The sequence below is a fragment of the Siniperca chuatsi genome, linkage group LG5, assembly GCF_020085105.1.
Source record: "Siniperca chuatsi isolate FFG_IHB_CAS linkage group LG5, ASM2008510v1, whole genome shotgun sequence".
Lineage (NCBI taxonomy): Eukaryota > Metazoa > Chordata > Actinopteri > Centrarchiformes > Sinipercidae > Siniperca > Siniperca chuatsi.
The window spans coordinates 27,091,091-27,117,303 of record NC_058046.1 but is presented as its reverse complement, the minus strand read 5'-3'; the positions used below and the strand labels follow the sequence as shown (position 1 = coordinate 27,117,303).

At 39.0% G+C, this 26,213-nt stretch overlaps 1 long non-coding RNA gene across 1 annotated transcript in view; it reads right to left on the bottom strand.

The window, feature by feature from the left end:
- Positions 1–26,213, bottom strand: part of LOC122875830 — a 75,213-nt gene that overhangs the window by 7,696 nt on the left and 41,304 nt on the right. The gene's annotated exons all lie outside the window — the stretch shown is intronic.

Sequence of the window (26,213 nt, the reverse complement as noted above, 5' to 3'; positions counted from 1 at the left end):
GTATGGGGCTGAAAGAGGAAGACAATATAGAGAAAGTTTAAAAAAGGTAGAAGAAGGAAAAGGAAATAGAGAGAGTAAAGGAAGAAAGTAGCGAGGAAAGGGCAAAAGGATGTGGGGAGCGACAGAAATAGTGTAAAGGAATGGAAAAGGAAGAGGGGAGGAAGGAGAGAGGAAAAAAGTAATAAAAAGATGAGGCAGCAGAAAATGGCAGGTGGGGAGGGAGAGGGACTCGATGGATGGGGTGTAAAACAGGTGGAGAAGCAGAAAAGAGGAGAGAAAGGATTAGAGGGAAATGGAGTGAAAGGGGCTTGAGGAGGGAATGTAATAGACGGAGAAAGTGACACGAAAAAAAAAAAAGTCAAGAAAAATATTTGGAAAAAAACAGCAAATGAGTGAAGATGGAGCAGAATGGCGAGAAAGAGCAGATGCAATAATGAGGGATGTGTTGGAGAAAGAGTATAAATAAAGGAGCATTTCAGATATAAAAAGAAGACAGACACCAACTGAGTGACAGAAAGGTGGAAAAAAGGGAAAGGGTTAGTGTATGAGAGAAGGACGGCAAGTAAAAAAAAAAGAGTAAGACAAGCACACAGGGGGAGCGAAACAGAGACTGATGGTGTGAGCGAGAGAGAGAGGAAGAGAAAAAGAGAGAGGGAGAGTTAGGTATATTGCAGGACTAAGTGGCCAGAGCACAGCCTGCCAAATATAAAATCAATAGACACTATCTCAGTCCGACCCCCTACTGCTGAATCCATCAAAAAAATTTAACGATTCCTCAGTAAAAGATGCAGCAAGGCAGCACCAGAGAACCTGAGTGTGTGCAGATTTATACAGAGACAGAGTGTGTTTTGTGTGCATGCGCACAGTGCAAGTGTGTGTGCTTTACAGGCAATATATGTTTGCATGTGTATACTGAAACAGAGGGAAAGTTTGTGTGTGTGTGTGTGTGTGAATCAGCTGGTTAGCTTCACTGTCAACATGACAGGTCTATGTATCTGTGTGAGTATCCAGGACAGTGTTATAGTGTATGTGTTTTACCTCAGGGTGTGTGTGTGTGTGTGTGTGTGTGTGTGTGTGTGTGTGTGTGTGTGTGTGAGTGTGTGTAAGCTGACAAGCGGTTTATGCCAGAAGTCATTTCCAGGTACATAAGCTAAAACGTTGCCGCCATTTTATGGACTTGTGTGTGATGTTGTCAAGGTCTCTTAGTCCGCCTGACACACACACACGCACACAACCAGAGTCAGACTGCGGCACAGACAAGGGGAGCTAACTAAATGATTCACTGCTTTGCTGTCACACCCTAACACACTCAAAGAAAGGCGCACACACACACACACACACACACACACTCTGCTGACAAGCTGACTAACTGGCTGTGAGACTGCTACGTTAACTCATGGCCTCTTAGGTGCTGCACACTATTATTGGGAGTGAATATGCAGGAAAGGAGAGCGGAAGCGTAGGGGGACAGAAGGATACAGTGGGGAAAAAGGGGGAGATTATGGAGGACAAGGGGAAAAGGAGGAGTGAAGAGGATGGAATGGCAAAGAGGAAAGTTAGGTGGCAGGGTGAGTAAGACAGATAGAAGGAGGGACAGGGTGAGTGAGGGAGAAAGAGAGAATGAGTGATAGAAAGAGAGAGAGAGGAGTGTAAATATGCATAGGGGTGAAACTGAAGTACCTTTGAAAGGCAATTCAGCTAAATCAATCTGAAATCCTCTATTGAAGGACTAGGGGGATCTAAATAACTCAGCCAATCTTAGAGGTCCACACACACACACACACACACACACACATTACATCTCTTTTAAGCCATGTGTTGCCGAAGCAGGAGATCGCTGCACCCAACTAACACTAATGCAGATTTAATGCTGGTAATAATGCAAATTGGTGAGTTAATGACCTCTATTTAATCATAGTTGGGCTTTATTCTCAGTCATTTTAATTCAATTTAATTAAAATTTGTAATTGTTTCAAAATTGGCCATAAAGCCATCATTTTTTTCCCCTGTGAAGCTATCCTAGACCACACCATCTGAGCCAAAACAGATGCGTTTAATTTTGTTTCTCCTTGTTTGTCCAGTTCACCTATTCTTTGATTCATTTATTACTTCAATCATTCAATCAAATCAAGCAAGGGTCATTCTGATCTAATAAATAGCAGCTAGGAAAGGAAATATTTTAGACTTGTGACAAGTCAGTACTTGGGCACTGACTTAGCACAGTCGGGGGTGGTGACTTCCACCTCAACAGTAACTCATGAGTCATAAAATGGCACTGACATGTACCTCTAGTGGTCCATAGGTAACCTGGCATGCAAAGGGTATAGATAGAGTTGAACAAAAGGGGTTAAAAATATAAATCACACACACTCAATGTAACATGCAACGGAACAAGTCTATACCTTCACTGATATCTTACTCTGTACAGTATGGTGATATATTATATTAATAAAAATGTATGCTTTCTGTCATGGATGACCAAAGAAACCAAGGCTAAACTTCTGGTGAGTGATTACTTATATATTATATATATATATAAAAATATAAATGGGGGCAGAGGATGCAATGGGACATTGGATCAGAAGAAACCACATTCTGAGAGCGGATCACTATGTGTCTAAAAATCTTGACTCAGGCAATGTGGTTTAATTGTTTGTTCAATAAATGATCTCATCACGTCATTATTGGACAATGACCGAAGCATCTCTTCAAGGGAAGTGCAATACTGCCTTGCCTGAGTAACAATGAGCTGCCAAACATGCAAAACCCGGAATATGCAAATATTACCATGCCACTTTAAAAACACCCTGCCAAAAAAGCACAATAGCCCTGGATTCCAGAAATATTGCCCTGCTCTGGCAAAATGACTGCTGACCAGGCAGAATCAGCCCGCATGTCAGGTGTTCTGGCATTTTCTGCTCTGTTGAAAAGAGAACACACGTTCAACTTTCTCCAGTTTCCTCACTCTGTACATAGTTTTCTGTCTAACTCTTAAATGTTCCCCTTGCAATATTGCATATGAAGAACTATTTAGTCATTGCCCCATGTCGTCTATTATCGATTGAATTACTGATTAATACTTTTCAATCCTTTAGTATTAATTGAATTATGCCACATATTCATATTATATTCATGTATGTACGTATTTATGTCAAATCAGTGTACCAGTTCCACTAAATGCATCTGCATTTGCGCAAGCACTTGTTGTGCTTGGAGATGAAGTGAGTCTGATTGGCTGATGAGTTGTGGGAATTAATGGTATCAAAACTACAACTATTTTCATTTAGCTATCCTCACATCACAAGCATGATAATACCCATTTTCACATCAATTTTAATACCAACAGCATCATTTGATTGTCAGTCAGTCCCCTGGGAGAATAAATCATCCAATTTACACTGAGCTAATGGGCAGGATTTTAATTAGAGCTGTCAACATCCCCCCTCTCCCTCTCTCTGTGTTATTTCAACAGCTATTCATCTTTTCCTTTCTTTTTTCAACACTCGTTTTGTTCTGTTGATTGCTATTCCACAGGGGCTATTCTCACGACTTCCTCGCACACAGACACCCACACGCACACTCACATACAGCCACCACTACAAGCACACACGGTATCAAGTGCACACACACACACGCACACAGAGCCAGTGCTCATCATCAAAGTGATGCTTTGTCAGATTAGTATTGAGGAATGAGAGCTGGGGGAATAGAGAATATAATGGGTTGAAGTTGTAAACAGTGGGACTTCATGTCACTGTATCATATTATATTCACTGCAAGCAATTTCAGTACAAATCAATGGGGAATCCTTAAGTACGTAATAATCTACGACCCTTTCACATAAATACATACCCATTTTATACCAACAAATATTGAGTACTCAGTTCATGAAAGCGTACTATACTTTCTGCTGTAAACTCTCATCACCTATTCATAATAATCACAAATCTACAAATGGTGAAATGAAGGTCGTAGTAGAGGTTCACACAAAAACATAGTCAATAGCAGCATCCAGCTCAACAGATTATCATTATCTCAACTTTACACCTGCATATATATTCACATAATAGAGCAGTATATTTATATGTATGTTTTCATAGATCTTAACTGCTGTTGCTCATGCTGTCTGCTGCTGCTTTTTTACTGGGCACTAAAAACTGGTTAGAGATGCTATCCATACTCTGGTGTTGAGAAATCGTGTTTGTTGGGTTGCACCTTAAAAATACCTGTGCCTTCCAACTTTATTCCGTCATGCATTTGTGTGCTTGAAATCTGCTTAGTTTCAGCTTTAAGAGACAATAAAACAAAACCACAAACGAAGCTGCATTCATTTATGTTTTCTGGCCACTTGGAGCCAGTGAAACAAACTGAAAACACAAGAGTTGTTATGACAAACGTGCTAGTAAACAGTTGCCAACTTACACATCCTGCAGAAACCTAGCAACATTAGAATTCATTTAGAATCTGGTTTTTAGCCACGTGACAAACGTCAAATGTCAAGTCCTGTGGGTTTGTCACCAAGAGCAACCCTTTTCACAATTACACATTGTCAATTCATCCATTGTCGTTTCATCTATTGTTAATATATATATTTATTTTTATTTATTTATTTCTTTTAATTATCAGAGCAGCTTTAATGGCTGCCACTAGACGATTGTAAAACATGTCATCCAGTCCTCAGGTGCTTAAGAGTTCTTATTTATTCCAATTTCATGGAGATTTACTTTAATACACCATTAATCCACAAACTGAAATGTAACAGGTGCCCTCCTCCACTACACATTTTAGATTTTGGAGTTGCCAGCCCATCTTGTAACAAAAAAACTAAATAAATTTAAAAAAAATTGGGCACATGGATACATTTTATTTGTCTGTAACTTTCTTCCTAGTAAGTTTTTGTACAGCAATACAAGGTATCTAAAGCTATGAGGCTTTAGTGAAACCTGTCCGAGGAAAAGTGATGTGAGCAGTTGATTGATGCTCTCTTTGTGATTGACCGTCGGAATTTTGAGCTCAGCACAGAACATTTTGACAGTATGAGGTTGACAGCCAGTGTTTGCATATTTCATCATACTTATGCTAAATAGCTGTCTTAGCGATTTTTTTTTTAGCTCACCCTATTCAACATTCACACACATCTGCACTGACCATATTCTACAGTAGCAGTCTAATGGACATCATGTGTAGCAATGGGTTTACAGTAACGACATCTCCAGCACTGTACCACCCAAACGTTGTTAATGTTCAGGAAATGTAATCAAAATTTAAAACTGACGTTTTTTTTTCCTCCCAAAGCTCGGTGAAGAGTGTTTGTTTGAAATAATAAATGGGCCTGGGCCTAGGAACAAACAATAGCAGCAGCATCTATTTTCAATGCGTATCACAACATGTGATGAAAATAGCTTCAGTATATTATTTTTAACATACCAACTCTGCACTCCGTCTTGCCAACTCAACAGAGACTTACAGTAAGTGCTACAATTTCTAACCTGCAAGGTGGGCACTACAATTGCAGTCTCCTACTGATGGCCACAGGCTGCAGAGAATTTAAGAGGCTTTGTTCAAGGAAAGTAGCTATTGGCTTGTTGGGAGATGTAATTGGATTAACTACTGGTGCTAGATTTTGATTGGTAGTTTGGATTGTGGCACTGGTAAATGGTGTAATTTTTGTTACATTCAAATTAAAATGATCTCTAAGTAATACAGCAACTGTAACATTAAACATTTCTTCTGTGTACAGGAGAGTTTATCAGCTTAAACTTTGGTAGACTAGTGATCATGATCGCACTGCACACTAAAGATATGAGGAGTTGAGAAGCACAAGAAACTTGAGCAGGGGGTGATTGGGATTATAAAAACTGACTGAAAATAGTTAAGCCATTTAGCCTATAAAAACACTCATGACAGCAGAAACACTGGGGAATTTTGTACATCCACATATGGGAATAATAACTTATGGGTTCCCGAAGGGTAAAAAACTACCGTACAGTCACTCAAGCCTGCGTGTGCTAGAAAAATGGAATACAAATCAATATGGAATCAAATGTTCAACACAGTTACAATCTTGTTAGGACTGTAATTCTCAATCCTTTTTTTTTTTAAAACCTTATTCAACACACTAATTTAAATCAGGAGCGACAACATCATGGACATAAAACACTGCTGCTAAAATGTAAATGAGACATTGGGGCAAACCCTCTAATATCCAATTATGGGTATGAGCCCCATAACTGGTCACTCATAATCCCACAGCTATAAACACTCTGATTCTAGCTGCATTGTTGATGTTGTTGTAGGGGTGCTGGTGGCTGGATAAGGCCATTGTCATCAGGAGGTGGAAGCGGCTCCTAATTGAGGTGATAAAGGGTAAGTGAGAGGACTGGGCCTTTTAGACTTCCACTGGATGAAGTGTACAAGGAAGGAGCTGCCTCTTAGTTTTTAAACTGATAGAAAGATAATAGAAGTTAGCTGGGAAATAAATTGAATAGATAGGAGCCAAGAGGTGCGGCTAAGAGGAGGCAGTGAGTGGAGTGGAGCAGAATAAATGAAGTAGTCTTGATTCAATTTTTGCTAAACTCTATTAGAATATCAACAACGAAACAGTTGCAAATCTGACATTGTAGCAAAACTATGTGGTATGATATCATGATGGAGACTTAATCTTTTCCCCATTTACTTTAAGAAAAAGATTCTTAACATACATAAATATTTAAAATTTTTATAAAAGTGTATGTTTTTTTTTTACTACATAACTATCAAGAACACATTTTTACAATAGGGAAAAATTACTACACTTATGTTCTGTTTTTAGATAAAAAATATATATGAACATTTTAAATGGCATAAAATGTTGACTATCTGCTTTAATAAAAAACTAGGGATGCACCAGATCGGTATCAGCGCAGATAGTGACCTTATTAAATGTATCAGGTATCAGCCAGATGTGGCTGATTCATTCAGATATCATTCAGATATCCAGAGTTATCAGGTTTCCCAAGAAGAGAAAAAGTTCATCCCTATATAAAACACTTCAGTTTCAGTAAAGTCACAAAACGTGGTTTAGATTTTAGTACACACCATGTGTATGTGTATATGTGTGTGTGTCAGGTGAACTGCTCTTATCCTGCAGAGTGGCCAGAGAAATGATATGTCTATCAATTACAGCTCATTTATCAAGCCATAAAACCATGAAGAACTACTTTGCCACTAATGGAGACATTACACAGTCACTGCTCTGCCATGCAGTGGCCTCCTTTCTTCTTCTTTTCTCTTTGTACCACCCTCTGTATCAGTTTCTCTCTTCATCTCTTTCATTGTATGTCACACATCCTTTAATTTTCAATTAATTCAAACTGCCCTTTTAGTTTTGCTTATCTCTTTCTTACTCTCACTACTTTCTCATACTGTACATATATCATTATATGGTCTTGAAATGCAGACTATGAAGGAGGAAGCCAAACTTTCAATCAAACGTGGGGAAAAATTAAATATTTGAAGTGTAACTCATCTGTTTGTAAAAAGGCCATCACCGATCAGATAGCAAGATTTATATGCAAGGATAGGCGGCCCATTGGCAATGTTTTGGGAGAAGGTTTTCAGGATAATGACAGAACTTATGTTACATGGCGTTGAAATTAATTCAAACAAATTACGTGTTAGTTTGAATTAATTCTAACTTGATTTTTTGAAAAAGTAACATCCCTAGTCGCTTCCCTTCTCCTCTATGTGTTCCTCTTTATCTCTTTATTCCTCCCTCTTTCTTCTACTCTTGACAACTCACAGTAAAGCTTTCTGATTCTCTCCTTCTCTGCTTTAACGCTTATAGTGAAGCTTTATATTGCATATACATTTTCAAGTCAGAGGTGTGTATGTGTTTGTGTGTGGTTCTGTCTGCACGCCTGTCTTGTCTATTGGATTATACTGTAGTGACACCTATTTTTAGTCCAGCACACAGGGAGGAGAAAAAGTTCAGCAATACAAACATCAGTCTTGATATCACCATGTAGTCACCTTGAAATCAGATAATCCTGGAGACAGAAGTAATGAAAGAGAAAGAAATACTCCCAATTTTCTTTTTCCTTTGCCTTCCATTATCTCTTTCAAAAATAGGTACCCAAAACAGATGCAAGGCAAGGATGAGAGAGGCAGAGTGACAGAGAGAGTAAAAACAAAATGGTCCCACATAATTGCCTTTATATATATAGCCTTTTTATGATTTCATTTGCATTCTGAACTTTCATGTAATATATTAAAATGTAACAGTTGCTTCTTTTTTTTTTACATTGCAATGTGTGCTATGTGTGTTTTAGAAAAGTGCTTTTTAAAATTTTACATTTCTTAGAGACAGTGAGAAATTAAAGGTTTCATAGAGAAAAGAAGGGTGACATAGACAAGATGCGTATAAAATTAAGACCATATGACAAACAGACTTGGCCTGTATGTTAGCAAAATCCTCGACCATAAGTCACACAGCGCAAGTGAATTTACTGATGCTTCTGGACACGACATCGGAGATGTTCCTGGAATCATTTGGTATTTTGGGTCTTTCAACATTATACACCCTCCTCCAGGCGACCCAGCTGAGGCTGATCAGACCCAAGCTTGTCTAGATGGCCAACTGCTCAGCCTCCCCTGGCGCTCCTCTCTTGAGCCACAGCCATCTTCAGGCTCACTCTGCCACTTCAGAGGTTCTGCGGATGGCTGTGCCCCTCCTTTTTCACTCAGTGCCCAAAAAGCTGAAGGCTGTGGACAGAGATTGGACTGCAACCCCCCCTGCGACCACCACTGGAAGCCTACCTCTTCAGGTTGCTTCTAGACATTTATTGAGCAGTGCAGTATATCCGGCAAGATTGACCCTTTCAGTGTCAAAGCAACCTTCCAAGGGCAATCTCAGCTCCACAGGGACAACTTGCTTGGTGGATTCAGACAAGACAATGATGGCCTTAAAGAAGTATATGAAGAGGGAATTTCAGTTGTTTCGCCCAGTCTACCAATAGCTGCAATACCTTGCAGAGGCCAAGATTCCTGCAAATGCTTTTGCAGTTGGTCTAAGCTGCTTCCTGCAGACCAGGCAGTTTCAAAATCGAGACAACAGGCTGTATCCTTGTTTTGAGGGACGTAATCAATTCGTCCCATTCATAACCGAGGAGTGGATGGCTTCTGCAAGAACCTTCAAGAGTTGAGCATGCTACCATCTGTAGCATCTCTCTCTTACTGCCCTGAGGCAGCTGCTCAGGATGTGCTCCAGGGTTCCACACTCAGAACATATGGTTGATGTCCCTGCCTTGTTCCACGTATGAAGGTTTAATGGGCTGGGAAACACATTGTACACTGCCTGAGTGAGGAACTTTATTTGATCAGATTCAGTTTTCCACAGCCCAGTCCAAGCCACCTTTGTCATGTCTCATGATGGGACGCTACTGTTCCTTACCTCTTCCATTGCTGCTCTGGACTCAGCAGTGTTTCTCCTTTCCTTTAGTGGTATTAGTGTGGGAAAATGATAAGAGTCCTGCGATGGTTCACCACTTTCACCAGCCTGCTGTGATTCTGCCTTGATTCTGCCGGCACATCATCTTCTGCTTTCTAATTTCTTGCACTCCTCATCTCAATTTCAGATGTGTGAACCTTCGGATCACGCAAATGTCATACAAGATGTCTCTAGCACTTGTCTTCTTGAACTCTCTTCCGAGAATCTGAGTGGCAATTGCAGCTTGTTTTGGCAGACCCAGCAAAGACACAAAGACAGATAAGAGCTCAAAAGATATGAAACAGAAAAAAAATGAGTTTGAGAAAGAGGAAAGAGAGAGTCTATGATAGAGCAAGAGGTAGAGTGAATTATTTTGGCAAGCAGAGAAGATCACAGACTCTAGACACCCTCAGGACATTTACCTAATACACACACAGATACTGAGGTGGGATGGAAGGAGAGGGATTTTTGGTGTGTGTGTGTGTCTGTATGTGTTTGCTCTGAAAGTGATATCACAGCACAAACACAGCAATGAGAGCTTAGCACCAAAATGTCAATAAAACAAAAACATGAATCTTGTGGATTAACGCTGAGAGTGAAAGTGTGTGCTTGTGTGTGTGTGTGTGTGTGAAAGACAAAAGGGAAAGCATTTAAGAGAGGGGTTGATCAGATGGAGTGTCAAAAGACTACAGTGCCTACAACCTGTCAAATTATGAAACATTCATCAAATACACACCATAGGCAAATATTTGGGATGTAATGGTACACAAAATTCACGGTTAGGTATGTACCTCGGTTTTAGGATCACGGTTCGGTACGTTTTTGGTATAAGGAAAATAAAAAAATGTAGAAAATAACATTTCTGTCATTTATTTGAAAAATGTAAACATTCAATAGTGGCTCATCGCCATAATTCTTATTGTAAGAGTTAAGGCATTCATGGCATCCCAATACTGTTATATTGTCAATATTCTGTCTTCTCTACGGCTGAGTACGGTATTGCTTTGGCACGGTCCGAATCTGCAGTGAGAGACTGAGTCTGAACGCTGTGGGGAGAAGGACTCGCCTTCCGGTCTGTTTCTGTCTCGTTTCGAAAACACGTACCATTACACCCATAGCAAATATGATAGGCTACATTCTTTTGTCAAGTATTCAGATTTTAGTTCTTACATGCCACAGCTGGTTTGAGCCTGAAAAGAACATTAATCAATTTAAAAAAAAAAAACAAGAATTATATCCTCTGACAATTTATTTACTGATACATCATTCATTTTAGGGAGCAAGTGAGTGCGTGAGCATTTTCTGCAATTTCTCAGTTTGAGGGGCAAGCATGACTGGAGTGAGTGCAACTACCTTGCCTTTGTCCATATGTTAATTCATTGCACTTGGCCATTTCAGCAACTGCTATCATGCTACCTGATGTACAAACCATAGCTGAGACGAAGTTTTGCAAACAAAGTTATAGATGATGACAGTTCAGCTTTGGGATCTGTATTTCTTTAATACTTTCTATTCCTTTTATTAATAATTATTTATTATTATTATTATTATTATTATTAATAGTAGTAGTAGTAGTACATTTGTCTCCAGCAGTACTGGAGTGGACCACACGATTCTGTATAGTTCTTGTATTGACCTATTCTTTCCAAAGTGACTTTCAGAAATTAAAAGAAACTGCCATTGTTCCATTACTTGATTGAAAATATATATAAAGAAAAAATCCTGCAGAGCAGTTGATACAGCATCAAGCTTTACAGTGTCATCAAAGTTAAATGCTGTACGTGAGAAGACCTTTTAAGGACTGTAGGATATTAATCATTTCATATGCGCACAACCGTACACCTACAGTGAGGCCCTGCTAACTGTGTGTAGCAGCTGATTAAGCAGAACATGTTTCCGCTTTGATAACGACACACAGAATTAATAACCCTCAACAACCATTAGTGCGGCTTGCACAAGCACACACACACGTAAATAGATGCACATCCACAGGACAAATCTACAGACATGCGCTTAATTTAAAAGAGAATGCTAACAACAGTAAGAGTTCTCCAATCAGTGAAAAACCACAGCTTCCAGCAGTCCAGTGGTGTATCAATCAGGCTTCTTCTGTGATTGTATTTATTCTTGGTGCAGTAAGGGAGAGCGAATAACAAGACAGAGACAGAGAGAACAGAGCTGGAAGAGCAAATACAAACAATGTTTTATGCACATTTTCAATTTGCATTTTCAGAGTCCAAATGCCAGAAATTGGAAAAAATGAAAACATATCGTAAAAGGCTTCGGTGTTTAATTGAGGTGGAAGAGTTGGCGTATCAGAAAAGATGTTATTAAGACTGATGGGAAAAATTTTTTTGGAAGAGACCTTAATGTCACAGTAGCTGTTTCTGCTTATTCAACTGAAGACCAAGCATTGCTTTGCATGCTGCCATGCACTGTAATACGCCTCCACTCCACCAGAAAGCAAAAAAGAATGAACAGAGCCGAAGTATCATTGGTTTACGTAAATGCAATGTCTGGTTTTATTACAGACGGACGTCATCCCCCAGCAATCATAAAAACACCACGGGATACAAGCAAATCAGAAGAGAAATACATATGCCATCAATATGGTAAGCATCAGTGAAATGATGTATCAGAGTGGTGCTAAATTAATTATGTAATCTGGGCCTTAAAGAAAAATAAGACAACACTGATAGGTGAGAAAAAGGGGAAGTGAGGGAGGAGAAAGAGACAGTCAGGCAGAAAGAGAGAGAAAGGGTGTGGAGTAAGGAAAGGTAGCATTAGAATGTAAGAAGATCAAAAGAGCGACCCAGTGCTATCGTCTTAGGCCAACGAGGCAGGAATGATTTTCCAAAAATCCAAAATGTTGCCCTTGCAAATTGCTTGTGAAAAAATGCTACAGCATCATGTTACCAAATATCACTGACATATCTGCTGCATTGGTAAGCTTAACCTTGCTGGTGACCACGTGTGGTTTCACTTACAGAGATCAATGGAACACACAAGAGGTTGCAATTGCATCCTGCTTGCCAAGAACATGCAGTGAGACATGAGAAAAAGTACAACGGAAGTGTAAAGAGAAGGATCTTGATAGAGAAGAAAGGAATGGAAAGGAAGGACGGAGTTGAGAAGTCGGTGGAGACAGAACCTCATGAGGGTATGGAGGAAGCTAGGGAGAGGCAGAGGGTGACAATGGGTGAGAAAGAGAAAATAGAATAAAAAAAGAGAATTACAAGTTGATAGAGAGAAAAAAAAAACAGAGATAGAGAATGGAGAGAGACGAGGTGGTGGGGGGATGCAGAGAGCAACAAATTAGCAGGAAAACAGAACAGCGTCCTGAAGGACTTCAAGTGGTAAATTAATATTGTTTCCAAACGCCAAGGGTACTAACGTGACAAGCAAGAAGAAAGGGGAAAAAACACAAAAAGAAATGGAGGACAGAGGAAAGAAAGGGGAACAAGCTTCTATCACATTAAGATAGGTTGGCTTAATGTCATTTCAATTTGCATAAAAAACAATTCTTTTCATTTTGGGAGCTGTCAGAGCTGAAGCTGGATGGATGTATGCATGTGTGTGTAGGGGCAGTTTGACGTATTAAAGCAATGTAACTTCTGTTTGAGAAAGCAAGAAAAAATTGTTTTGCAGGTGATCAAAGCGCTTTACAAGCGGCAAAGATGCGCCAACATCTTGAAGTAAAACCCAATTGCAGAAAAAACTAAATTAATCGTTGGCGTTCATTTAAAAATCAGAGCAATTCACTCTCTGATAGCTTCTCAGACAACCCTTCTCATAGGTAACATACAAATCCCACCACTTTCACGAGTGTTTAGGGCCTAACTCTAAACTCAGTCTTCTATAACGTAAAGCATTTGATTGCTAGAACTTGTTGAGGGTGGTGCACAGCCACAAATTTGAAGTTCAGGGCACAAACGCCCTCCTATGAGGGAACATCCGTGTTGTTTAACAACTTTTATTTTTTGTATGACATCTGGCAGCATCTGTCACCTTGCCAAGCGTGTCTAGTAGGTTTACAAACTGTGATGATGTGTGTATGTTGAGACATTTTACAGTTAATAGCGGTCTGAATTTCACTCACTAATGTTAAACAGACTTTCACTTTATTTCACATGTTGCTCTGGTACTGAACGTTAGATATAAAACCTTTAAAAATCTTAACAAGTTTGTCATGCTTTGGAAAATGGACAGCATTAAGCAATACCACTTTTCCAAAAAGCAGTTCTTTTATCGTAGTAGATGGGAGGCAGGCACAGGGTGGATAGAAAGTGGTCACTCTGTGCCATAACAAAAAAAACTTTCTTGAGAACAGTTCAGCGTTTAGAGTTGCACATATTTTGAGTACTTTTTGATTATAAAGCAGCTGGAATGAAATTGTTATCCAGTCGTTGCAGGGGCAAAGTTGGTTGTAATTGTCATTTGGATTATAAAAGAGTCAGTGTCGATGTTACTGGATAGGCAGTTGGAGTTTTTGCCAAGCAAACTTATAGAGAGACCTGGATATTGGTAGACCCTGGATGTGGCACCACCTGGTCTTGACAACCTTAAACTGTCATAAGGTTGTTTAAGTCACAGCAGAAAGTAGCATGAGTAGATTAAGGTTCAATTCCCTACACTGTGGAAGTAGCATGTGATTGCTATCATAAATCACTCTCGATTCAGAGTGTCAGCAAAATGACTAAAATGGAAAATGGAAATGGTAATTGACTGCCTGTATTGTTGAAATGTAACGGTGGGTTTCAAATGGGTCCCGGGGTCTCATGGGGCCTTAGGCTGTGACAATTTGCCAATACACAAAGATATCACGAAAAAGAAGATCAGCACACACTGCTTCCACTGCTCTCATGTATTCATTCAACAATTTCACAACAATTCCACCCCGGGATAACTCATGAAGACTTGGGAGTTGAAACACTGTAAAAGAGTGGAATAATTATAAGGGAGAACTGACAGATGTAAAGATGTGTTGTTCTATTTTTTTATGATTTTTTGTAGCGTAATGCACGTCCAGTACCAGGCGACAAAAGTTAAACTTGGGTGCGTAGCTGTCTCCTACAGAAATACAACACCATGTATCAAAAAATTCATGTCTTCAGCTATAGTGTATGCATGTTTTCTCATACGCCATCTACCAATTATGACAGATTACATTATACCGTTTGATACTGAGACATACAGTATAGACAAATGCATGCATGCACACAAACCTTAATACACACAAGAGCGTTAACTCCTGAAATGCCTACAAAGCTGCACAGTGGCTCAAAACAGAAAACCGGTCATACTGGGCAGTGTGAATGGAGGTAAAGAACAACATTTTGAGCTTTTTCCTGTTATTTATTTGCATGCACACAACCACAAATGGTTCTGCACTTGTTTTTATAGAGAGCATGCACACACAAGATTACTCTTTCACTGACACACCACTCGAGATTTAAACATATACTGTATATTACTTCCCTACATACCTGTACTTCAACCCTTTTATCAAGGTAATTAGTGTTTGTCATCAAAGACCAGATAGCATGGGATGGGGTCTACTATATTTTAGTATACGGATGCTGCAGACTGAGCAATGCTCCTAAAAACAAACAATAAAGATAAAACTAAAGAATTTTTAAAATAGAGAAATATATTTTTCTTTTTCAACCATTATGAGTTATAATGTATGGTATAGTAAATCAACTGATTTTGTTTTGTTTTGTTTTGTGTTTTGATTATATGACTATACTCAAGGAATTGCTTATAGTGCAAATGCAAGATAGATGTAGGTTTAATATACAGTCTGTGTTTCGAAAAATCATGTATGTACATATATGTTTTTTCTGAGGCTGTGTGTGTCAGCTGCTGCAGGGTAGCATGGGGTAAATGACTGCTGATGTTGTTGGGGAGTTGTAATGTGAGAGCCTTCTCATGTTTTATGGCCCTCCAGGGCACTGTAGTCTGAGGACGTCATGTTTATGTCCCATCAATATTCCATCACTGTGGAGAGCTGTTATCCCAATTAACCCACACACACAACATAAAAACACAACTAAACAGACACACACAAACACATAAAGGAAAGACGTACACAAAAGCTGCAGTGCTGTAGGTTTGCAAATGCTCAGAAACTAATAAATTCCCACAGTAACACTCACCTAAAACTCACACAAACAAAATGCATACATCGCATATTCATGCTTCCCATATTCATATATTATTCAAGAATCAAACTTGCACAAATGCACACACAATGTCACATACACAAATAAACAAAATAAAACACTAGTTATGGGGGAAATTTAAAGAGATCATTCAAATGTTCAAGAGGATATTGGCACTTCTGACCTTACTGTACAAAATAATATGCTTAAAAAGGTAAATGTCTGTTTAATTTTCTGGCCAAACAAGTCCATAACTTTTCCCTCTCACTATCACTTGATGCTGCCAAACTGCAGCTTCATGCCTTTTTCAGACCACAGAGAACAAATGAACTAATACTACACTAGCCTGCTCCTTCTGCTGTACGCTGTTATGCTTGCAACACTGTTCTCGTCTGCTATTTGTATTCGATTCTGCTGTTTTTCCATTGACAAGCCATTCTTCACCTCTTTTCTGCGCTCCTTCTCTTTTATTGCTGATTTTCCCTATTGCACCTCTCTCATTTGTTCTCAGCACTTTTCTGCTGCTCGCTCATCCTCTCTCCTCGTCCTCAAGTCTGAACACTGGAGACTGACTTTCCCCCCTGCACTTTCCTCTCACTTTAATAGCTATACTCGCTTCTCCTTTCTCCTCTGTATTCTCTCCTTCCACACCTCGTTCTGTTAGCGTATTTTTTCCAAACGTCAAATTTTTCCTCTTATTTCTGCAATCATTGTTTCTCTCTCTTCACCCCTCTCTCTCTTTTTGTCCATCTCACTCTGCTTATTTATCAAGGCATAGCTATAGTCCACAGCTTAAGAGACATTTGCATGTAGCAGTAGCACAGAAGGATGCTGAGTAAATGCATCATGGGTTCTACTGTATAGGCTGTAAAATCGGGCTTATTTAAAGTGTTCAAATGTAACACAACTGAATTTCCTGGGAGATCCAGTTCACACATTTTGTCGCAGATTCTAAACAAACTAAATATGTACACTCACAAAGTTAGTAAGCAATTAATTTAGTCAATTTTTCAAAAACGAATGTTTCACTTGACATTTTAGTTGTTCAACAAAATCAGCAAGAAAAGTTTATGATGTAAACATAACTCTTAGCAAGCATGTGTGGGTCACAGGCTGTTACACACACACACACACACACACAAACATACACACAGGAGCTTATTAAGAGAAAGGTCAGTTGTTTCAAAACAACAAGCTGCTTCAATAGGTAGCAAGCAGAAGAAAAACAAATTATCACCTACACGCTAAAATCTAACCAGCGGGGTAATTCATCCACTTCTGCAGGAACAAGTTCACTCAAGATCTTCTGCAATTGCAATTATGTCAGACAGTCGTGTTACTTATGAATGCAATGTTTTGGAACATAAAAGACAGGTTGAATAACAGAAAACCAGAGTGTTCTTCAGCCCTAATTTCTGATTTTATGTCTCATGGCCACATAAGTCTGACTTCAAGATGGATGAAGATGATTAAAAATGACAGACAGACATATTTTTGCATATTCACTTTGAACCACTGACATTAGTTTAAATCTAAAAACAGAGGTACACAACAATTCTATCATAATAACGCTTGCACCAATATTTTCTGTCTAACTGTCCTGTCTATATTTATTCCCAAGAATGTTAACTAGCATGTGTCTGAATGGAAACAGATGTAGCCGTTGAGCTATTGAGTGCCAATATCAATAACACTGCTTTCTAAAAGGTTAGCCTGCTAAAGACAAATAAGGCGTCAGCGACAAATCAGCACAGTTCCACCGATGCCCTTTTTCTGCGGAGATGTGTGTGTCCACAATGTCTGTGTCTAATTCACCGTCAGCTGAGCAGGTCAAGGCTTTGTCTGCGTGTGTTTGTCTGTGACAGGACAGATCAGATGTGTGTCTCTGGTTTCTTTCTTTGATATAGTTTACAATCACATGTGTTGATTGGAGTGTCAAAGATAAAAAGGAAATCAAAATTCATTAAAAAAAAAAAAAGGTGCTCACATTAGACATTTATAATAACATTGGAGATCTGTTAGGGATTGAATGAAACGGTCACCTCTATATATACAGAACTGCGGCCAATTGCAAAATGAGGAGCAGCAGGGCAGAAAAGTGAATGGGTCAGGCAATGAGCTGAGGTAAAGAACTGAAAAAGTTTCAAATAGTTTGTTGCACATGAATATTAAAACACACTAGCCTGTTCGAGGCCATCTCCATCCTCCATCCTCCACTAGAACTATTTACTGAACTTTTACACCAGTGTTATACACACGTACTACTTTTTGCTTTATTCATTAACTGTTTTTCCATTGATAATAATGATAATGAGAGGCTAACTGTCTAAAATGCTAATACTTACAGTATATGTGAAGGAAAAACTAAAAAACTATACATAAGAATTATAACAATCCATGTTTACTGTTGCTGTAAGAAAGCAGTGTTTCAGCATTGTTTCTGAATCTGTTGTCATGTGAACAGTTTGCCACCATCAACTCTGGTCTAGAAATGGGCTAAGATGATTACTGCCATTTCCTTAGGTGATTTTGAATTTGTCATTTTGATTTGTGCCAAAATTTTCATCACAGTGGAAAGAGACATGAAGGGACAGCGTTAAGCACTGGGCTAAGAATTTACATTTTTAAAGTTAAAAGTCAGTTCAGCTCGAAAAGACTTTGCCACGCTACGAGTGAGTTAGAAAACAGCTGATCACATGATGCTTAAGAGCAGATTCTGGCAGCCAGAGCACTTTGTCCCCGCCAGTGGCAGGGACACAGAGAATAACAAAAACGGGGAGTTTATGAATAGGAAAAGGCAGGATAGCAAGGTAGAAGCCAAAGCACTGAGCAGATGAATGAGTTGGGAAGGGAGGAGGGTGGAGAGGCTGAACCCCAGTGAATGCGGTGAAATCAAAGCTCGGTCTTATTCGAATTGAATTGGTGGCTCAGGTGTACTGTTAATCAAGCAAGCTTCCACTAAACTTTTTAATTAAACCACCAACATACAGTGACACACACACAACAGGCACCTCCGCACACACACACACAAACAAACAATGTTGGACTGTTATTGCCACTGATGTTATTGTTGTTGTCGTCGTCGTCATTATTATTATTGCTTGGACACAGTCTGAATATAAATTTGCATGTAACGCAGTACCTTGCCAGTGTATGTCTGCATCAGAGTGTCTGTGACCTTTTCCTGGAATACATCAGTTATCGCCTGTCACTCTTCATTTCTCCTTCCATCTCTCTTAGCCACTCAGCATTTTTATATACACAATGTACATGCACATAGATAATGACTCCCATGGTGGTCAGTGGTGAATTGAGATACAGTGCATCCGGAAAGTATTCACAGTGCTTTTTCCACATTTTGTTATATTACAGCCTTATTCCAAAATTAATTAAATTCATTATTTTCATTCATTCATTATTCACAGCCTTTGCCATGAACTCAAAATTGAGCTCAGGTGCATCCTGTTTCCACTGATCATCCTTGAGATGTTTCTACAACTTGATTGGAGTCGACCTGTGGTAAATTCAGTTGATTGGACATGATTTGGAAAGGCACACACACCTGTCTATATAAAAGGTCCCACAGTTAACAGTGCACGTCAGAGCACAAACCAAGCCATGAAGTCCAAGGAATTGCCTGTAGACCTCCGAGACTGAGGAGGATTGTATCGAGGCATAGAACTGGGGAAGGGTTCAGAAAAATGTCTGCAGCATTGAAGGGCCCAGTGAGCACAGCGGCCTCCATCATCCGTAAATGGAAGAAGTTTGGAACCACCGGCACTCTTCCTAGAGCTGGCCGCCCGGCCAAACTGAGCGATCGGACCGAGACAGAAACAGACCGGAAGGCGAGTCCTTCTCCCCACAGCATTCAGGCAGCCTCTCACTGCAGATTCGGACCGTGCCAAATCAATAACTAATGCTATAGGAGTATTTATTGCTGCAGATGTGCGACCATACTCGTCATAGAGAATACATAATTTAAGCATATGGTCAAAGTGCTTGAGCCCTCCTACAATGTTCCTTCATGTCTGCATTTTAGTCAGTCTGTTATACCTGCCCTGTATAAACAGGAATTATCAACAGGTCAGAGTCTTACAATGGAGCATTACTCACAATTGTGTTATTTGATATTTATTTTTTCCTATTGACAAGAGGACTTATTTGAGTGCATTAACTGTTACAGTAAGAATCATGGCTCTTTAATGTTACATAACATTTAATAACATTTTTCTAAATAAAATTACAAAAAAATTTGTTTTCCTGCTGTACCGAAAACGTACCGAACCGTGACCCTAAAACCGAGGTACATACCGAAATGTGAATTTTGTGTACCCATACAAATACTTTACTTTACAAATACAAATTTTTTCTAGATCTGGGTACAAAAAGGATTGAATGCAGGTATCATTTGACTGGAGACGTTTCGATACTACTTGGAACTGGAGAAAATTTTCAGGCCCGGGGCAGTGGACCCGGCGTGGGATGCTGCCAGGGAACGGGGCCGGAAAGAGCACCAGAACAGGAGCCAGGTGAGCAGGCTCCCACTGAACACGGGACCGAACACAGCCTCCTAGACCAACGGAGGTCGTCTGACGACAGGGAGGAGAGAGTTTGTAGCATGAATTAAGTAACGTTATCAGGGATGTGGTTTTATCAGGTTAATACAGAATTCCAGATTGAGGACATCTATAGGCTGAAGTGTTTTTTTTCCATTCCAAGTATCCATGAGGATGTTTGTTTGCGTTTAGCTTGAGCTCAACCTGCCGATTTTAAAAGGACAGTGGCGAGCAGGAGGTTGGCTGTTTTAATGAGTACAACAGACAGGACGAAGTGAGCATGCACATGTGTGTTTTGACGGGTGCCTTATTTCTGTATGTCTACATACAGTTACTTTTTTTTGTCATGGGCGAATTGTATTTCTGTCCACCGTTCTCGATCAGAACTGCGGCACCATGCTCTGCGCTCTGTATATTGTCCTGCTTTATTATCTTTTGCCAGTCACATGCTAGGTTATACATCATCCATCATATTGATAAATCCACAAGTATTTGTTTTTGTGAAGTTGGAAGTTATTTATTCCCGTGTTTTGAACAACGAGACTTGTGTGATATTATACTGTGTTGAAATAAATTAACTAAATGTTCAGTCGCCTTGCTGGTTGTTCCGACACATCCAGAATCATTACCGCTTTTGCTGTTAGCAACAGGCGTCTCGCTTCATGCCCCCTGTAAAATTTATATTTAAAAGGCATCATTACGGTGTTGTATTTCTCTGTAATGTAGCACAGTGTTAATAATGTTACTTATAACATTCTTTCTCAGCCCTGGAACTCAAACCATTTTCTGATTCCCCAAAAATATAAATTGAAATAATTAATTTAACATAATAAATGTTCACCGACTAGTCTGTCAGTCGGAAAATCTTTAGGTCGGGGGCCGCCCTAATGCTCAGTATGTTCTTTACAATCATGTTTTCTGTAATACGGCTTTTGTCTCAATACTTACACAAGACCCAGTCAGGCTCACTTGTGGTGCACAACTGATGCCTGTTTCCTTCTCTTCTATTGTTCAGAAGCCCTTCGCTAAGCTTATATAACAGATTCAGCAACTGAATAAGTGTTTTTTTCCTGCAGTAGCAATTACAAAAATTTACATTAAGACATCACACAAGAATCTCTGCCCACTGTACTGCATTTCTACATGTATGAGAGTGTGTGAAATTTGTTCCCACCATTCACGGTAAAAAAAGAAATATAGCAAACTACAAAAAATCTAAACAGATAGGCCCAATATATTTACTGGCAGTTTCTCTTTTCTGTCGTTTCTCTCCTGCCTCTGTAGCTGCACCTTCCCCTCAGCTTTATTTCTCTCTTTATTTTATCTCTGCAGAATTAAATTCACCACCAACTGCCATACTAGACATATCCTGCCATAATATTTTAATACCTGAGATGTTATATTCCTGTTTTATTTCAAAAATCAATCTTGCCCACAAATTCACACAACTTCAAACAGTGGCTCTACTAGGCTAACCCATAAATAACCAAATCACATTTCCTGCACCCTCTTGTAAAATGCAGAGGTTAAACAAAAGCCTGCTGTTATGGCAATTGAACTATTTTTTAAGAGCTTTTTACAAGGTAAATACTGTATACAGTGGGAGCAAAAAAATCCTCATATCCTAGTTTCATCTCGTCTGCATTACTGCCAAGCGGCAACCTCAGGGGCTGAAAAATTAAGCCAACGAACTGCAGTTCTTCGAATGGCCACCTGAGGCTGGCTACAAAAGCGAGTCAATCTCCATAAGCCCCCGTGTTAAAATGCCCAAGTTCACAGCAGAAATAAACTGTTTACAGCCTGGTACAAAAAACGGTTTTGGTCTATATAGCTAATTTCCCCATTCATGACAACTGAAAGGGGGGTGACTATTTATATAACTCACCCGTTTAAATTATAGTAAGGCTTAAAGTTCTGCATAATTAAGGTTGTGGCCGCTTTGAGTGACAGGTGGTTGCCGTCACAGGTGGCTGGTTTCAGCCACCAGGCTTCAATGTAGCTCCTGTAGTGTCAAAATGAACTTGGTTCAATTTTGGGAGAGTCAAAAGACGGCTCTTATTTTGTAGTTTCACGAAAAGAGAAAAATGTGAAACATACCACAGCCAGTCCCATTCCATTCTTAGAAATTCCAACTAGTACCAATATTTATTAATATAGCACTCATGCAAACAAATGTTTTGTGGCGAGTAAGAGAGTCCTAACAACTTCATCAGATCTATTGGCTCATCAAGTATGTCCTCTTTGTGTTTTTATGTCCAACATTTTCGAGTTAAACCCTCAAAATGTATGTCACATCATGGAGACACTGACATTAATGATGACATTTAAAAATGCAAATTAACAAATGGTTTGAATCTCATTTTGCAAGCTGAAAGCCAGGGGTCAGATGGAAAACATTTTAGACAATTTTAGATGTAGTGATCATGAAGAGCAAGCAGCAGGCTAATTATTTTCAAAATCACAAAGTTATTACTTAAATCAGCTTTTGTGCCCCTTTATACATGTCATCATAGTCAGCTTTATCAGTTTTGTACAGTTGCTGCAATCAAACCAGTGGCATGGAAATCTACACTTACTTCATAGATACCTTTTTTTAAATCTGAAACAAATGTAAATCATTTATATTTTTAAAAAAGTAGGTTTGCAACTATCATTTTGCAGCTTTTTCGTTACATGAAAAGCCTAAAAAGAAATGAGAGATTAAAAAATGTTAACAAGCCTTTAAAGATGTAATAGAAGCACCCACTTGGGAACTTTATTTTTGATCCTGTGTGTCTATAAAAGCAGATCAGCAAAAATAATACAAAGTCAAAATAATGAGCTGTAAAGAAACAAATAGCAATGAGATGCAATCCTGTTTGTAATGAAGTGTCTGGCCTGCCATGCCATATTCTTAGACAAACATGTATAATTTTGTACGGTGTGTCTGTATTAGAGACTCGCCGCTTATAGAGAATGCATACAGATTAGCAAATCAATAGCTTCCTTTTGGGTTGCCATTTCAAAAGGCCACCTTGGAATCAAATTTAAATCATGACTTACTGTATGTTCACATCAATACGCATGTATAATATGCACCAGCAACTGTTCAAAAAGTGTGTGTCTAATTTAACATCTTGTATGAGTGTGCACACACCTTCTTGTATAACTGATTAGGTGTGTGTGTGTATTTATTTTACTTATACGTAGCATGACTACTTTCTCATATTTATGTTAGCTCTGTGTGTCAATGTGTGTTGTTGTGTGTGTGTGTGTGTGTGTGTGTGGCTTCATTATAATGATCTGAGGGTTCTCTAGTCTCTGAAGTGAAGCCTTTCATTATGCATGCTCATTCCAGGTGACAGTCACACATGTGCATGGGTTTAAGTGTGTGTGCTTCCTGCAGTCAGCTGCAATGGCACCCTGTCACACAAGTTTAAGGGAGAGATAAATGTGGCAAACAGTTGAGGGGCAGAGATAAAGTCTAATTACACGCTGCCATCCAGATTACCAGTGTTATGGAATAATGCTAATATTGACGTTAAAAGTGTCCACCTCCCAGTCGGTGAACGATTTTTGCTCAAACAAGGTGAGAGTCATTAGATGATCAGGCTTTTCCAAGGATGAAGTAGACTTTGTAATAGTTCTGTTAAACATTTTAACCATCTGCAGGTATACTTATAGCTATCCCCGATATGAGCAAACAGATCCATTTGGCGTTATTGAGTGCTAGACACCAGTAGCCTTTTTCATGTAACCACAATTATTCTCAACTAACAGCAGTTAAGTATATTTTCAGATGCTTTTCTTGTTAGATTTGGAACTTTGGTTTTCTCAGTTACTTCAAAGTTGTCTTAAAGCCAGCATCGACAGCTAGCTTGGTGCTGCCAACATTTTCTACCGCTCCATGTTGTGTTTTCAGTCGTTTTCCGAACACACCATAAAAACGATCCCCAGCCTTAGTGTCCCATTAACTTCCTACAGTGGTACACAGGAGATAGTTGTCACATTCACATGTAAATGTGACTGCACAACAAAAGTTTCGTGTTTCCTCGTCCTAATTGTCAGCCACATTTTTTACCAACTCATTTAATGTCACAGCTATGTTATGAATTTTCAGAGGCATTTTTGGCACAAGGCCTCATTATCTACTGGCCATGCAGTACGTCTATGTGTATGAGTGTGCATGCACGTGTGTATGTCCGAACTGTCTGGGGTAAATAGACCATTTACTAGTGCCGTTCGGAGTAGAGGGAAATAATCTGCACTCTCATTAACCCCAATTTCCTCTATCGAGACAGCTCTAGCATGTCATTATTTTCATTTCAATTTCTTCTTCTAGCATGCCATCTCTCCTCTTTTGAACCAGGTAGCAAAGATAAAAGGTTTATCCATCGCAGTAGCGAAGAAGAGAATTGTTGCCACGGAGATGATGGTGGACCTGAATGTTTGCTATACGAACGGGTCCCTGAGAGGAATCATATGCCTTATGTTTGTTACCACCTTTTTTGTTAGAAAATGACAAAAACTGAAATTAATCCGAGAATGTGTGAAAAGACAAAAAAAAAAAACAACTTAATAACATTTGCTGGGTATAGCCATGAGTAACTGCTACTGCATTTAGTTGTCACTTACATTGCACTGAAACATTGTATGGTAAAAAATTAACAAAAAACACGAGCAGTTCCTCCTTGGAATTTATCCAAAGTTTAGTTCAGCAAGGAATGAAAACCAAGAAAGTGAGCATTTTGTAATGGTTACTGCATTTCTGTATGGGAGTATGTGTTGAGGAAGGAATACTTGTCTTCTCAAATAATGTCATTTTCTTAGTCAGAGAAAAACTTCCACTTTTTTATGAAAACCTCAAAGAGATAAAAATGAAACAGAGTCAATAAGCAGAGAAAATGGAAATGACAGGGATGTATGAAAGTCCAAAGTGAAGAGACAAGAAGGCAAATGTTGCACTACTGATTTCCTTCCACAGTTCATAAGTGCAGAAAAGTTAAATTACATCATGTTAGGTTCTTGATAAAAACCCTGACTTCTATTTTGAAAACAGTTCAGCTCCCTGGTGAATAACTTTCTTTATCAGAAACAAATGTAATTTTATCCTCATTTATCCAGTTTGTGGAAAGAATTGACTCAAAACTTTTAATGTGCTTTATTTTTACTGCAGCAGTCATTTTGTCACAGTAGGTAACATTTTCTGTAAAAGGTAAAATCAAACTCATTTTGCAGAATTACAGCTGTAATTGCATGATGCGTGTGACTGCATCTGGGAAATGATGAGTTCAATTTCAAACAATCTGACTGATGCCAGTACAACCTCTTACAACTAATCTTTGATGCATTGATTGATGTATGTAATCATAGAAACAAAAGGTTATTAAAAATATTGTGATTCTTTGCATCAGGGGTATATTTTTCTGTACCATTTATGAAATACTGCCCAAGACACACAATTATTCTTAAAATCATTGTAGAATATCTTTGAATTGAACATCTAGGATCTTGACTGGGTCAGGCCTATGTTCAAGTCCATCCCTTGCACACAACTAAATTATTCAACACTGGGATTGACGCCAGATTTCTGCATTATGATATAACTAACAACAATAAATATTATTAGTAAGTATTATTGTATTGGTATCTACTGGTTGAATCTTTGCTGGGGCTTCTGCGTCTGTGTGCCATTTGACAGTTATTCAAGGAAATATCAGTGGCTGGCTCTTTGAAAAGGGGCTTCACTCGTAAAATAGCCCTCAGATGGAGAGATGTCTGATAGATAGATAATCTGTCTGGAGAACTTCAGAGAACTGTGACACTTGAAAGAAATATTAGAAAACTTTTGAGTGTGTATGTGTGTCAGATTTATTTATTTTTTCTTGGCAGACAGGGGAACAGGAAGTAGGAGTCAGTGAAGAAAAAGAGAAAACTGGATGAAATTAAACAAAACTTGAATAAAACACATCTAAAAACATAGACATGCATCTTATCATTTGTGTGTCTGTATGAGTCTATATACCACTATAACACTAAGTCTTCTGT